At 37.6% G+C, this 12,910-nt stretch overlaps 1 protein-coding gene across 2 annotated transcripts in view; it reads left to right on the forward strand.

Annotated features, from left to right (window-relative positions):
* The window catches only part of POM121C (POM121 transmembrane nucleoporin C), a 53,102-nt gene that overhangs the window by 13,690 nt on the left and 26,502 nt on the right, over positions 1 to 12,910 (forward strand). Inside the window, exon 2 of one of the 2 annotated variants that reach the window (XM_078439937.2) lies at positions 9,369 to 9,387. The exons of the other annotated variant lie outside the window; for it this stretch is intronic. The gene's annotated coding sequence lies outside the window, so the exon portion shown is untranslated. The remainder of the gene's footprint in view (positions 1 to 9,368; positions 9,388 to 12,910) is intronic. 2 annotated transcript variants of the gene reach the window in all.

Raw genomic sequence — 12,910 nt, forward strand, 5'->3', positions numbered from 1 at the left:
ACTGGGATATATGGCAGTTCTGTTTTGTATGTTTTTGAGGAACTGCCAAACTGTCTTCCACAGCAGTATTTGAGGGTTCTAATTTCTCTATATCCTCACCAACACTTACTTTCCTTTTATTATTATTATTATTATTTATAGTCATCTTAGTAGGTGTGAAATGGTATCTCATTGTGTTTTCATTTACATTTCCCTATGACTAATGGTACTGCTTTCATGTCCTTGTTGGCCATTTGTGTCTCTTTGGAGAAATATCTGTATGAGTCCTTTGCTTATTTTTTAATTGCACTATTCCTTTTGTTGTTGTTGACTTGCAGAGATTTGCTGTATATTCTGGATGTTAAACTCTGATCAAGTACCTGATCTGCAAATATTTTCTCCCATTCTGTGGACCGGCTTTGCACATTCTTGATAATCCTCTTTGATGCACAGGGTTTTTTGTTTGTTTGTTTGTTTGTTTATCTTGTTGAAGCCCAGTTTAGTTCTTCTTTTGTTGTAATGCTTTTGGTGTGAAAGCCAGTGTCATGAAGAATTTACCCCTTTGTTTTAGAAATTTTATGGTTTTAGCTTTCATATTTAGAATTGATTTCTTTTCAGTATTGTTTTTGCATATTTGGAACCCTTGCAGTTCCTTAGGAATTTGAGGATTGACTCTATTTCTGCAAAAAAAAAAAAAAAAAAAAGGCTACTGAAATTCGGATAGGGATTGCATTGAATCTGTAGATTGCTTTGGGTAGGATTGCCATCTTAACAATAAGTGTTCCAATCAATAGGGGTGTCTTTCTATTAGTTTAGGTCTTCTTTAATTTCTTTCAGCAATATTTTTTAGTTTTCAGTATGCAAATCTTTGGTAAAATTTATTCCTAGGTATTTTAGTATCTTAGATTTTACTGTAAATGGGATTATTTCCCCAGGTTTTTTAAAATTATTTATTGCTGATGTATACAAACAAAATTTAACACAATTGATTTTTGTGAGATCTTATATTCTACAACTTTGTTGATTTTATTAGCTCTAGTGACTCTTTTGTGAATTCTTTGGGATTTTCTGTATAGGATTGTGTCATCTACAAATAGAGATGGTGTGATTTCTTCCTTTGGAATTTGGGTGTCTTATTTCTTTTTCTAGTCTAGTATCTCTGGTTAGAACTTCCAGTTCATTGTTGAATAGCAGTGGCTAAAGGCTGCATCCTTGTTCTTTATTTTATGGATGCTTTCAGTCTTTCACCACTGAATATGCTATTAAATGTAAAGTTTTCATAAATACCTTTTGTCACCTTGAAGAATTTTCTATTTCTGCTTTATCATGACAAGATGTTGGATTTTGTCGAATGCCTTTTCTACATTAATGGAGATGAGTATGTGTTTTTCCTTTATTCTGTGAATGTGGTGTATTACACTGATTTTCATATATTCAACCAGCCATACATCCTTAGGATAAATCCCACTTGGTCATGATGTATATAATACTTTTTATATGCCAGATTTGGTTTGCTGGTATTTTGTTCAGGAGTTTTGCATCTCTTTTTTTTCCAAGTTTTTATTTAAATTCTAGTTAGTTAACACATATGGTAGCATCTATCTTCATAAAAGATATTGGTCTATAGTTTTCCTGTGATGTCTTTATCTGGTTTTGGTATCTGCCCTCTAGAATGACTCGCAAAGTGTTCCTCGTCTTCTGTTTTTTGGAAGAATTTGAGAATAGTTGGTGGTAATTTTTTTAAAAAGTTTATTGTATTTTGAGAGAGAGAATGCACGCAGGAGAAGGGCAGAGAGAGAGGTAGAGAGAAAATCCGAAGCAGTCTCCACACTGTCAGTGTGGAGCCCAATGAAGGGCTCAAGCTCATGAACCATGAGATCATGACCTGAGATAAAATCAAGAGTAGGACGCCTAACCGACTGAGCCACCTAGGCACCCCATTGGTAGTTCTTTAAGTATCCGGTAGAATTCACCAGTGAAGCCATCTGGTTCTTGTCTTTATTTGTTGGGAGGTTTTTGATTATTGATTCAGTCTTTTTACTTATTATAGGTCTCCTGAGATTTCTGCTGCATCTTTAGTCAGTTTAGATAATTTGCATATTACTAGGAATTTGTCCATTTCATTTAGATTATCTCATTTGTTGGTGTACAGTTATTCATAGTATTCTCTTATAATCCTTTTTCATTTCCATAAGGTTGGTAGTGTTCCCACTTTCATTTCCGATTTTAGTTATTTGTGTCTTCTTTTTTTGTCAGCCTGTCTATAGGTTTGCACATTTTGTTGATATTTCCAAAGAACCAACTTTTTGGTTTTTATTGATTGTTGTTTTCTATTCTGTACATTAATCTCCATTCTAATCATTATTTCCTTCTGATAGCTTTGCGCATAGTTTGCTTTTTTTTTCTAGTTCCCCATAGTATAAAGTTAGGTTATTGATTTGAAATCTTTCCTGATTTTAAAATGTAGGCATTTACAACTATACATTTCCTTATGAACACTGCCCTCACAGCATCCCACAGATTTAATTATGTTATCTTTTCATTTGAATTTGTCTTTTTAAATTTCCCTTGTGATTTCTTCTTTGACCCATTGTTCAAGAGTGTTAATTGTTTAAGAGTTTAATTTCCACCAACTTGTGCATTTTTTCAATTTTCCTTCTGTTATTGATTTCTACCTGTGTTCCTTTGTGGTCAGAGAAGATACATTGTATTATTAAAATCTTTTAAAATTTATGGAGACTTAGTTTGTAGTCTAACTTATGCCATATCCTGGAAAATATTCCATGTGTATTTAAGAAGGATATGTATTCTGCTGTTGTTGGGTACACTGTAGTTGTTTTATAGTATTGTTCAGGTGCTCTATTTCCCTGTTGAGCTTCTCTGTAGATAGTCTATCCATTGAAAATAGTACATTGACTGTTACTGTAGAACGGTCTATTTCTTCCTTCAATTCCTTCAATTTTTTGCATCATATAATTCAGGGCACTATGTTTTTGTTGCATGTATGTTTATAATTGTTGTATCTTCTTGATAAAATTGGTCCTTTTATCAGTAGATAAGGTCTCTTTGTCTTATAATAGTTTCTTAGTCTTTTTTGTGTGGTATTAGTGTGGTTGCAACTCCCAGGTCTCTCTTGGTTACTGTTAGCATGAAATATTTTTCCTTTCCAATCTTTGATTCTCAACCTATTTGTATCTTTGCATCTAACATGAGTCTTTTGAAGACAGCACCTAGTTGGATCATGTTTTTTCTCCATTCTGCCGAACTGCCTTTTGACTGAGATTTTTTATTTATATTTAAAGCAGTGACTCATAAGGAAGGCTTTCTTTTCCTTTTTCCTATTTGTTTCCTGTATGTGTTATACTTTTTTTTTGTTCTTCATTTTTTCCCATTACTGCCTTCTTTTGTATTTAGTTACTTTTTTTTATAGTGAACCACTTTGATTCCCTCTCATTTCTTTTTGCAGGTATTTTAAAAATATTTTCTTTGTGGTCACCATGGAATTACATTCATCATCTTAAATGTATAACAGTCTAGTTTGAACTGATAACAACTTAAGCGCACAAAAATTCTGCTTCTATACAGCTCTGCCACCCATTATTGTTGTCACAAATTACATCACTATATATGGTGTGGCCAATAACACAGATTTACAATTACTTTTTATGCATTTGTCTTTCATGTAAGAAATAAAACATGGAACTACAAACCAAAATACAATAAGGTTTTTGTATATGCCCATTTAGTTAGAGATCTTTGTTTTTTCATACAGCTTTAAGTTACTCATATCCTTTCATTTCCATCAAAAGGACTTACTTTAGCATTTTTTGTTAAATGGGGGTTTTAGTGTTATCAAATTTCCACAGTTTTTGTAACTATGAATAAGTTAATTTCTTTTTAATTTTTGAAGGAAATTTTTCCTGGATATAAAATTCTTGGTTGACAAGTGCATTTGTTACCACTTAAAAAAAATTGAGGTGTAAACATAGAACACTGTGTAAGTTTAAGGTGTACAGTGTGTTGATTTGATGTATTTGTATATTGCAATAAGATTACCACCATAGCTTTAGCTAAGACTACTGTCATGTCACATAATTAACACTTTTGGGTTGAGAACAATTAAGTACTAGGCTTTGAAGTTTATAATACAGTATTGTCGACTATAACCACTGTGTTGCTTGTTAGATCTCCAGAAGTCATTTTTCTCTTGGTTGCAAGTTTGTACACTTAAAATAACATCTCCTTGATTCCTCCACCCTCCAGCGTCTAGTAATCACCATTCTACTCTGTTTCTAGGAGTTTGGATTTTTTGGATTCCACATATAAGTAATATCATATAGTATTTGTCTTTCTCTGACTTATCTCACTTAGCATAATGTCCTAAGGGTGCATCCATGTTGTCTCAAGTGGCAGGATTTCCTTTTCTGATGGTAAATAGTATCCCATTGCATGCATATACCACATCTCTTTTATCCATCCTTCCACTGATGGGCACTCAGGTTGTTTCTACATCTTGGTTGTTGTAAATAATGCTGTAGTAAACATGGGAGTGCAGATATCTTTCAATGTATCATCTCTCTGCCTTCTGGTTTCAGGTGGTAAGTCAGCTGGTAATCTTACTGAGGATCTCTTGTACTTGACAAGTCACTTCTGTCTTGCTGCTTTCAAGACTCTGTCCTTTTTTTTTTTTTTTTTTTTTTTTTTTTTGCAGCTTCATGGTTGGTTTTGGCCAAACTTTTCACGTAGTATTCTGTAGTTGCTTAACACACACTTAAATGGTCTTATTGGGGGAGGGGAAAGGGGAGGTTCTTGTAGATTCCCAAGGAAATGTCAGAAAGGCAAAATATGGCCAGCATTATCCATTTGCTTTTTTGGATTTATTGGGTGAATAGCACTTTCCTTACATAAAAGCATCTGATCTCAGGTTTTACATACTGAGAACATGGAGATTTCAGTTTGAAGACACTCTGAAATCCTAAGAGTAGCATATCCCGACCACCCTCTAATAGCTAGCTTGTTTGTATAGGCAGAAGAATTCCACCTCTCCATTTTAGATGGCTAGATGTTTGTGGAAGGTCCTAGAATTGCTTGCCTCATTTACTGGGAAAAATCAAGATATAGGAAGTGACCTTTAGGGACACTTTTACTTGGAAAATTACAACACTAGTACACAAGTCAAGTCTTAAACACATTTAACATTTGCTTACTGAAAGCAATGTCATAAAGTCAAATAAGATTAACAGATTTTACTTTTTTCCCTCACAAGAACATAAAAATTATGGAAGGGGAACTTAACAGGAAATTTAAAAAAGGTAACACAATTTTTCCTTTTAGTAGTCCTTGGGTAGTTATGACAGAAAAGGTTCCACTGTTTTGTTTGTTTCTTTGAACGGGGATTTTGGTCCAAAGGTTTGTTTGCTTTTAATACCTGCTTCTGCCTCCCCCTCTATCAGATCGGCTTCCTCCACGGCCACCACCTCTTGGTGCTCCGCAGCTTGAACTGCTGTAGGAATCACGTGGAGGAGGGTACCCCCTTTCCATAGAAGGGGGAAGCCCTCTTGTCTGCCAACCCGATCATGACCACTTGAAGACTCTTTGTCTTTATACAGTTTGATTATAATGTATATTGGCGTGCATCTTTTTGAGCTCACTTTATTTGGAGTTTGTTGACTTCTTGGATCTGCTGACTAATATCTTTCACCAAATTTGGAAGGTTTTCACTATTACTTCTTCAAATATTCTTTCTGCCTTTCTCTGTCTCTTCTTTGAGACTCCCATAATGCATGTGTTCGTCTTCTTGTTTTTGTCCCACAGGGCTCTTAGTCTCTGTTTATTTTTTTCTCAATCTTTTTTCTTTCTGCTTCTCGAACTGGATAATTTCAGTCAAGTTCGGTGATTCTTCTGCCTGCTCACATCTGCTCTTGAAACCATCTAATGAATGTTTTATTTCAGTTAATGTACTTTTAGCTCCAGAATTTTTTTGGTTCCGTTTTGTAAGTTACCTCTTTATTAGTATTCTCATTTTGCTTAAACAGCATTTCCCTGATTTCCTTTAGCTCTTTGCCCATAGTTTCCTGTAGTTCTTGAGCAGATTTAACACTGTTCTTTTAAAGTCTTTGTTAAATCCAAGGTCTGGAAATTCTCAGGGCCAATTTGTGCCAGTTTATTTTTGTTACCTTGAGTGGACCATACTGTCTGGTTCCTTTGCATGACTTGTGATTGTCATCGAAACCTGGACATTTGTATAAAATGATATAGTAACTCTGGAAATCTGATCTCCCTCTGCCTTGCTGTTTGCTGGGGTTTGTAAAAATTAAATCACTGAAGGTTGTAATAGTCCTCTTATTTAGTGTCTTTTCCAAACTATTTTTGCAAACTGTATCATTGTCATGTGTGATTGCTGAAGTCTGTCATGTTGACTTGTATCTAGCTAATGTTTTGACAGAGATTTCCTTGAATACCAGGAGCTAAATATGGACGGGGGAAAAAACCCACTTCTAGTCTTTGTGGATTGCCTCCATGCTACAGCTTTTCTTCAACACTTGTCCAGGCCTACACTGATCTAGGATCAGGCCAAAGTGAAAACTTTGGTCTTGTCAGATACATTCTGAGCATGCATCTTGCCTTGGGCATGCATGTGGCCTTCTAAATCCTCTGTTATAATGGGTGATTATGAATGCCCTGATTTCCCATAGAAACTCCCACAATTTCCCTCCCATACTTTAGTCAGTCTGTATTAGTCTGTTAGGGGATTGCCATAACAAAATACCACAGACTGGATGGCTTAAACAATAGAAATTAATTTTTACACAGTTCTTGGATGCTGAAAGTCCAAGATCAATGTGTTGGTAGGGCTGGCTTCTCCTGAATCCTCTTGGTTGCAGTTGTCTGTCTTCTGGCTCTGTTCTTACATGGTCTTTGTACACAGACATCCCTGGGGTCTCTACCTCTTCTTATAAGGACACTGGTCATGCTGGATTAGGGCTCCACCCATATGACCTCAATGAAATTTAATTACCTCTTTAAGGAACCTGTCTCCAAATAGAGTCACATTGAGGATTGGGGTACAGCATATAAATTTGGGGGGAACAAAATTCAGTCCATAACAGTGGTTCATTGTGTGTCTCAACTGTAACCTTTTGCCCCATGCATCTGCGGTTGCTTGTCTCCTTTGCAATGTTTTCAAGCAGTGCCCGCTGTTTTTCCAGCCTGAATGAGTTCCAAGTTTGGCAAAATAGAGATGAGTTCCTGCATCATTCCCTCAGGTAGCCCCCATATAGAGCAGATATACATAGTAATTTGCAAATAAGGTCTGCTGTGCTTTGTGGAACCAGGAACCAGGTTCCCACACTAGGAATGCAGGTTTCTGTCTTGAAGATTACTGCCAAGATGGGGAGTAGGTGGGAGAAGGGCAAGCAAAAACATTACAAAGCTTTCCACCACTTTAAAATTGCAGTTTTTTTGATTCGGCATTTGTTTCATTGATGTAAACCTTTGATTGTTTTCCAGAGTGCTGATAAAGTTGGTTCTAACAGTTACTGCTAGTTTTGTGTTCTGTTTTGTTTTCATTTGTTTGCTTTTGATGTTTCTGTTGGAGGATGGGAGCTTGAAGCTGTCTACTCTGCCATTTTGCTTATGTCACTCAATTATGTCTTAAAGAGATTTAAATAATGGGGGGGGGGGGAGTCATATATCTACCTATGTAGTTACCATTTCCAGTGCTCTTCATTCCTTTGTGTAGATCCAGGTTTCCATCTGGAATTATTTTCCTTCTCCCTGAAGCACATCTCTTATACTGTTTTTACTTGTTTATATTGTTTTACTGTTTATAACATTTCTTATACTGTTAGTTTGACACTGACACTAAATTATACTGTTAGTTTTGTATGTCTGAAGACCTCTTTTAAAAAAAGATATTTTCACCAGGTATATATATCACTCTAGATTTAGTTTTTTCTCTTAGTACTTTGATGTTGTTACTCTCCTGTCTTCTCTCTTGCATTGTTTCCAACAAGAAATTTGGTTATTATCTTTATCTTTGTTCCTCTGTAAGTAACATGTATTCTATCTCTAGCTGTCTTTAGGGTCTTACCTGTGGCACTGGTTTTGAACAATTTGGTTATGATGTGACATTACCATGTGACTTGTTATAGTTCTCTTTGTTTCTTGTACTTGAGGTTGAGCTTCAGATATGTGGGTGTATATTTTTCATTATGTCTGGGAAGTTTGAGGCCATTATTTCTTATATTTTTCCATATCTGTAGTTATCTTTTTGAACATATGGAATACAGTTAAAACAACTTTCATTGTCCTCTGATAATTTTAACATGTGTGTCAGTTCTGGGTCAGTTCTGATTGATGACTCTTCTCTTGGTGAGTCGTGTTTTCCTGCTTGTTTATATTCCTGATAATCTTTGTTTGGATGCTAGACACTGTGAATTTTATCATGTTGAGTACTGGTCATTTTTTTATCCCTGTACATTTCTTAAACTTCGTTTTGGGATGCAGTTAAGATCCTTGAAAACAGTTTGATCCTTTTAGGTTTTGCTTTAATGATTTATAAGGTAGGTCCAGAGCAGTACTCAGTATAAGGCTGATTATTTCCCATCACTGAGGCAGCACCTTCCTAATACACCCCTAGCATTTAAAAGAAACTTAGTCGTCTTCTAGCCTACCTTGTTTCTGATGGGAAGCTGTGTTATTCTCTTAGTTGCTTTGTAGTTTGTTCAACTTCATGGATCTTTATGTTACAATTTTCATCACATTTGGGAAATTCAGACATTATCTTTTAAATATTTCCTCCTGCCCCAGTCTCACTTTTCCTTGTTACAGTCCAGTTACACAACATATGTAGACTATTTGATATTGTTTCATAGGTCCTGGAAGGTCTCTTCATTATGAGATCAGTTCTACTGATCTGTCTTTAAGTCCACTGACTTCATTTTGCTGTCTCCAATCTGATGTTAAGCTTATCTGGTAAAAAATTTCAATTATTGCTTAGTTTTAGTATTTCTGTTAGTTTCTTCCTTATAATTTCCATTTCTCTGCAGATTCCGTATCTGTTTACTCATTCAGACCATACTTTCCTTTAATTCTTTGGATGTATTTATAATAGTTACTTTAAGATCTTGGTTGGCTAAATCTAACATTTAGACCATCTTGGGTTCATTTCTATATACTGCTTTTTTTCTTTCTTGACTATGGATCTCATTGTTTTGTTTCTTTGTGTGTCTCAATGGCTTTTCATTGAATAGTGTATGCTGTCAACAATACTCTGGAGTCTCTTATCTCTCCATGAGATATATGGATTCTTGTTTTGGCAGGTAGTGTAATTACTGGCTAATGACCTTATACTTGTTTACACTTGGTTTTTTGTTTTGTTTTTACAGATACGGCCCCACTAACTTGGTGAGACTCAACCTCCAAACTCATTGCTTGTGGATCTTGTCATGGTTTGATTTTAGAATTTATTAAGGCAGACCTAGAGTAGGTCTTACTCTAGACTGTGGTCCTTACCTCAAGTTGTAGCCTTTCTGCTGTTTCAGCTGGATGCCAAGGATGTTAAAAATGCATTTATGAGATCTCTCCATTTTGGTAGGGCCAGAACTCCCCTGGCAATGCTCTTACCCCAGGATTGCTCTAACTCTAGTATTTCTGTTATAATCTTAACCCATTTAGTGCTTTGCTTTCTGGTACTCCTCAGGTGGTCTCTCTGTGCATATACAGCCCAACTATATTATTCAGGGTTCTCCAGAGAAACAGAGCCAATAGGATGGATACACATCCACACGCACACACACACGCACACAGTATTATTAGGAATTGGCTGAGAAGTCCCAAGATCTACAGTCAACAAGCTGGGGGGACCCAGGAGAGCCAAGGGCATAGTTTCAGTCCAAGGCCAAAGGCCTAAGAAGCAGAAGAACTGATAGTGAGTTCCAAGTTCAAGTCTGAAAGTAGGGGAGAGAAGACAGATGTTCCAGCTCAAAGCCAGGCAGAAAGAATTCTTACCCAGGCCTTTTGTTCTATTCAGGCCTTCAACAGATTGGTTGAGGCTTACCAACCAATTCCCCTGTGGAAGGGGAATTTTCTTTACTTAGTATACCAATTCAAATGTTAATCTCATCCAGAAATACTCTCACAGGCATCCCAAAAATAATCTTTAACCAAATATCTGGGCACACTGAGCCCCAGTCAAGTTGAGACATAAAATTAACCATCACTCCAGCCTTCAGCCACAGATTTTTGGGGAACTCACACATAGACTTCGGGAACTCCCTGTCTGCATGACATCCTCCTTTCTCTTGCTCTGCCCAGTGGTTTCCAGCAATTTGAGCAATCCTGAAGTCTGATTTTTGCCTCCTCAGCCCTACTCTAGCTGTCTGCACTGAACTTGGGAAATTGTCCCCAAGTAGAGGAACTAGGTGATTTTCAAGGCTCACTCAGGAGCGTCCTCTCAGGGATCAGTCTTGAGCTTTCCCCTGTTCTCTGTCTGACAGTAGTTGCCTCATAAATTTTGTCCATTTTTATAGTTGTTTATGGTGGGAGGACTGGCCTGGAATCACTTAATTATGGCTAGAAAGGTGGTTAATTTTTCAGCGGCCTTTATAGTATTTTATGATATGAATTATACACTGTCCATCTGTCCTTGGGTCGGTAGGCATTAGACATTTAGGGTTGTTCAGATTGCCGGTAATGCAAATGATGCTGCAGTGGCTGTCTTTGTACCCAGAAGTGGAACTGCACAGTTAGGAGGTACCTGTTTCTTCACTCTTACCTAGATATTGCCAAATTGCTCTCCAAATCATAGTTTTACGAATCCACAAACAGTATGTAAGTTCCATTTGTTCCACATTCTTGCCACAATTTGATCTTGTTGAACCATTAAATTTTTCTCCTTGAGCAAAGGAATGCAAAATTTTTACTACCGTAAAGCCTTCCTAGATTACTAGTGAGGTTAAATACATGTACATATATATTTACTTATTACTACCTATTTGGGTTTCCTATTCAATGAATTAATTTTTATATCACTTGTACTTTTTACATTTGAGTCTTTTTGTTACTGATTCCTTATAAATTTCATTTATGTGTTTTTTTATATGAGGTTTATTTGCTTATATGAGAGTGGTTTTTTTTTCTCAGTCTTAATTAGCTTCTCTTTTAGCACCTGTGTTGTCTTTTCCCATACAGGAGTGTTAACATTTTAATGTAGTCATACTTATCTGTATTTTACTAAATGATTTGCAGGTTTTGTGTGTCCATTTCTTCGACTTGTAAACACTGGGGTGCCCTGGGGCTCAGGTCTCAGACCTCTCTCGATCTACATTAATTCCAAAGTAATCTTAGTCTCCCAACATGTATACACTGATGGCTTTTATGTCTGGCTCTTCCTCTCAATTCCAGTAATATATGATAATTTAAAGGACCCTTGCTGAGCTAGATACTTTCTTTTTCCTTAGTATCCCAATTCTTGAATGGGAAGTCTGCAGTCACTGCCTCCATTTCCTCGTCTTCCATTTCATTGTTTAACTCACTGCAGCTTGGCTTTTGTCCCGCCATTCCGCTGCTGCTATTGACATTTGTTCCTAAATAACAGCCCATCCCTTTGCTTGTCAAATGAAGTCTTATATGAAATCAAACAGAAGCCGAATTGCCCTTGCAGTGGGTTGGGGAGAACTGCGTGCCTTTCTCATCTCTTCAAATTGCTCCAGAGGCATCTTTACCGAGTCCTGCCTATCTTTCCAACCTCTTTATTCCCTCAAACTTCCCAGTCTCCAGCCACATTGAACTGTTCGGAGACTCTTGTATCATACTCCTTTCCATCTCTGTGCCTCTGCACAGTGCTCCCGTATTTGCCTTGAACTTGCTTTAGCCAGTTCTCTCCCCTCCAGTAACACCTCCCAGCCTATCTACTTCTTTATCATTCCCTCTCTCTTTTGTGCGTCTGTTATCACACTGGCCACACTGAATTGTAGCTTTCTACTTACACCTATTTCTTCTCTACTAAAGAGAAGGCTTGTAGAGATCAGAGACCCTGGCTTTTCCCCTTTCATCTCTTCAGTGCAGATTAGCAGTGGAGTGAGTGAATGGTCCAGGAAGCTCAGCTAGTTCAAAATCTGAATTGGCAGACCACTAAAGGTTTCTTTGTTTTCAGCGGTTTTATTAAGATACAATTCACATGCCATACAATTCACAGGATTCTGCAACAATCACCATAATCTAATTTTAAAACAGTTTTGTTGCCCTTCAAAAAGAAAACTCTACTTTTTAGCAGTCTCCATTTTCCGACCCCCAACACACTCCCCAGCCCTCGACAACCACGAGCCCACTTTCTAAGACCACCACATTTAACATAGGTAAATTGATCACAAATCCTCAAAATCTCCCCGATTCTGGACCCGATGTGAAATTTGGTAGATAACTGTACCACTGAAACAATTTGTACCGCAGCAACTCCGACTCAGGTCGCAGCTTAAGGTTTGATCCGCAATCTGTTAGACTCTTTGTTAGACTGCTTGAGCGGGAATTTATTAGAATTAGATACACATTTAACAAGGGTGGTTGGTTTGGGTTGGTCTTGCATTTCAGTGTTGCTGTAGAAGTAAACCCCCTTGGGCAGTAAACAGGGCAACTGAAAAAACTCACTACCTCTGGTAACACTGTTCCGGGGACGTTAGTCCCCTAGAAAATAACATAGATGAAACATCACGTCGCTTTCCGGAGCTTTTATTCTTAACGCGACTCTTCCACAGGCTCACCTCGGTATGGGTGGGGTGCGGTGCGGTGCGGTGGACGCGCGGAACCCGCCAGAAGACGAGCGCCGCGTTTCTGCGAGACCGCCTTTGCCGAGCTGGGTCGGGTCTAGCGCGTTGCCGGGCAGCAGCGGCGTTGCCCGCGGCGGTCGCGCGTCCGGGTCGCGCGCGCGGTG

Source organism: Panthera onca, chromosome E3 (assembly GCF_046562875.1).
Source record: "Panthera onca isolate mPanOnc1 chromosome E3, mPanOnc1 haplotype 2, whole genome shotgun sequence".
In the NCBI taxonomy this organism is placed as follows: domain Eukaryota; kingdom Metazoa; phylum Chordata; class Mammalia; order Carnivora; family Felidae; genus Panthera; species Panthera onca.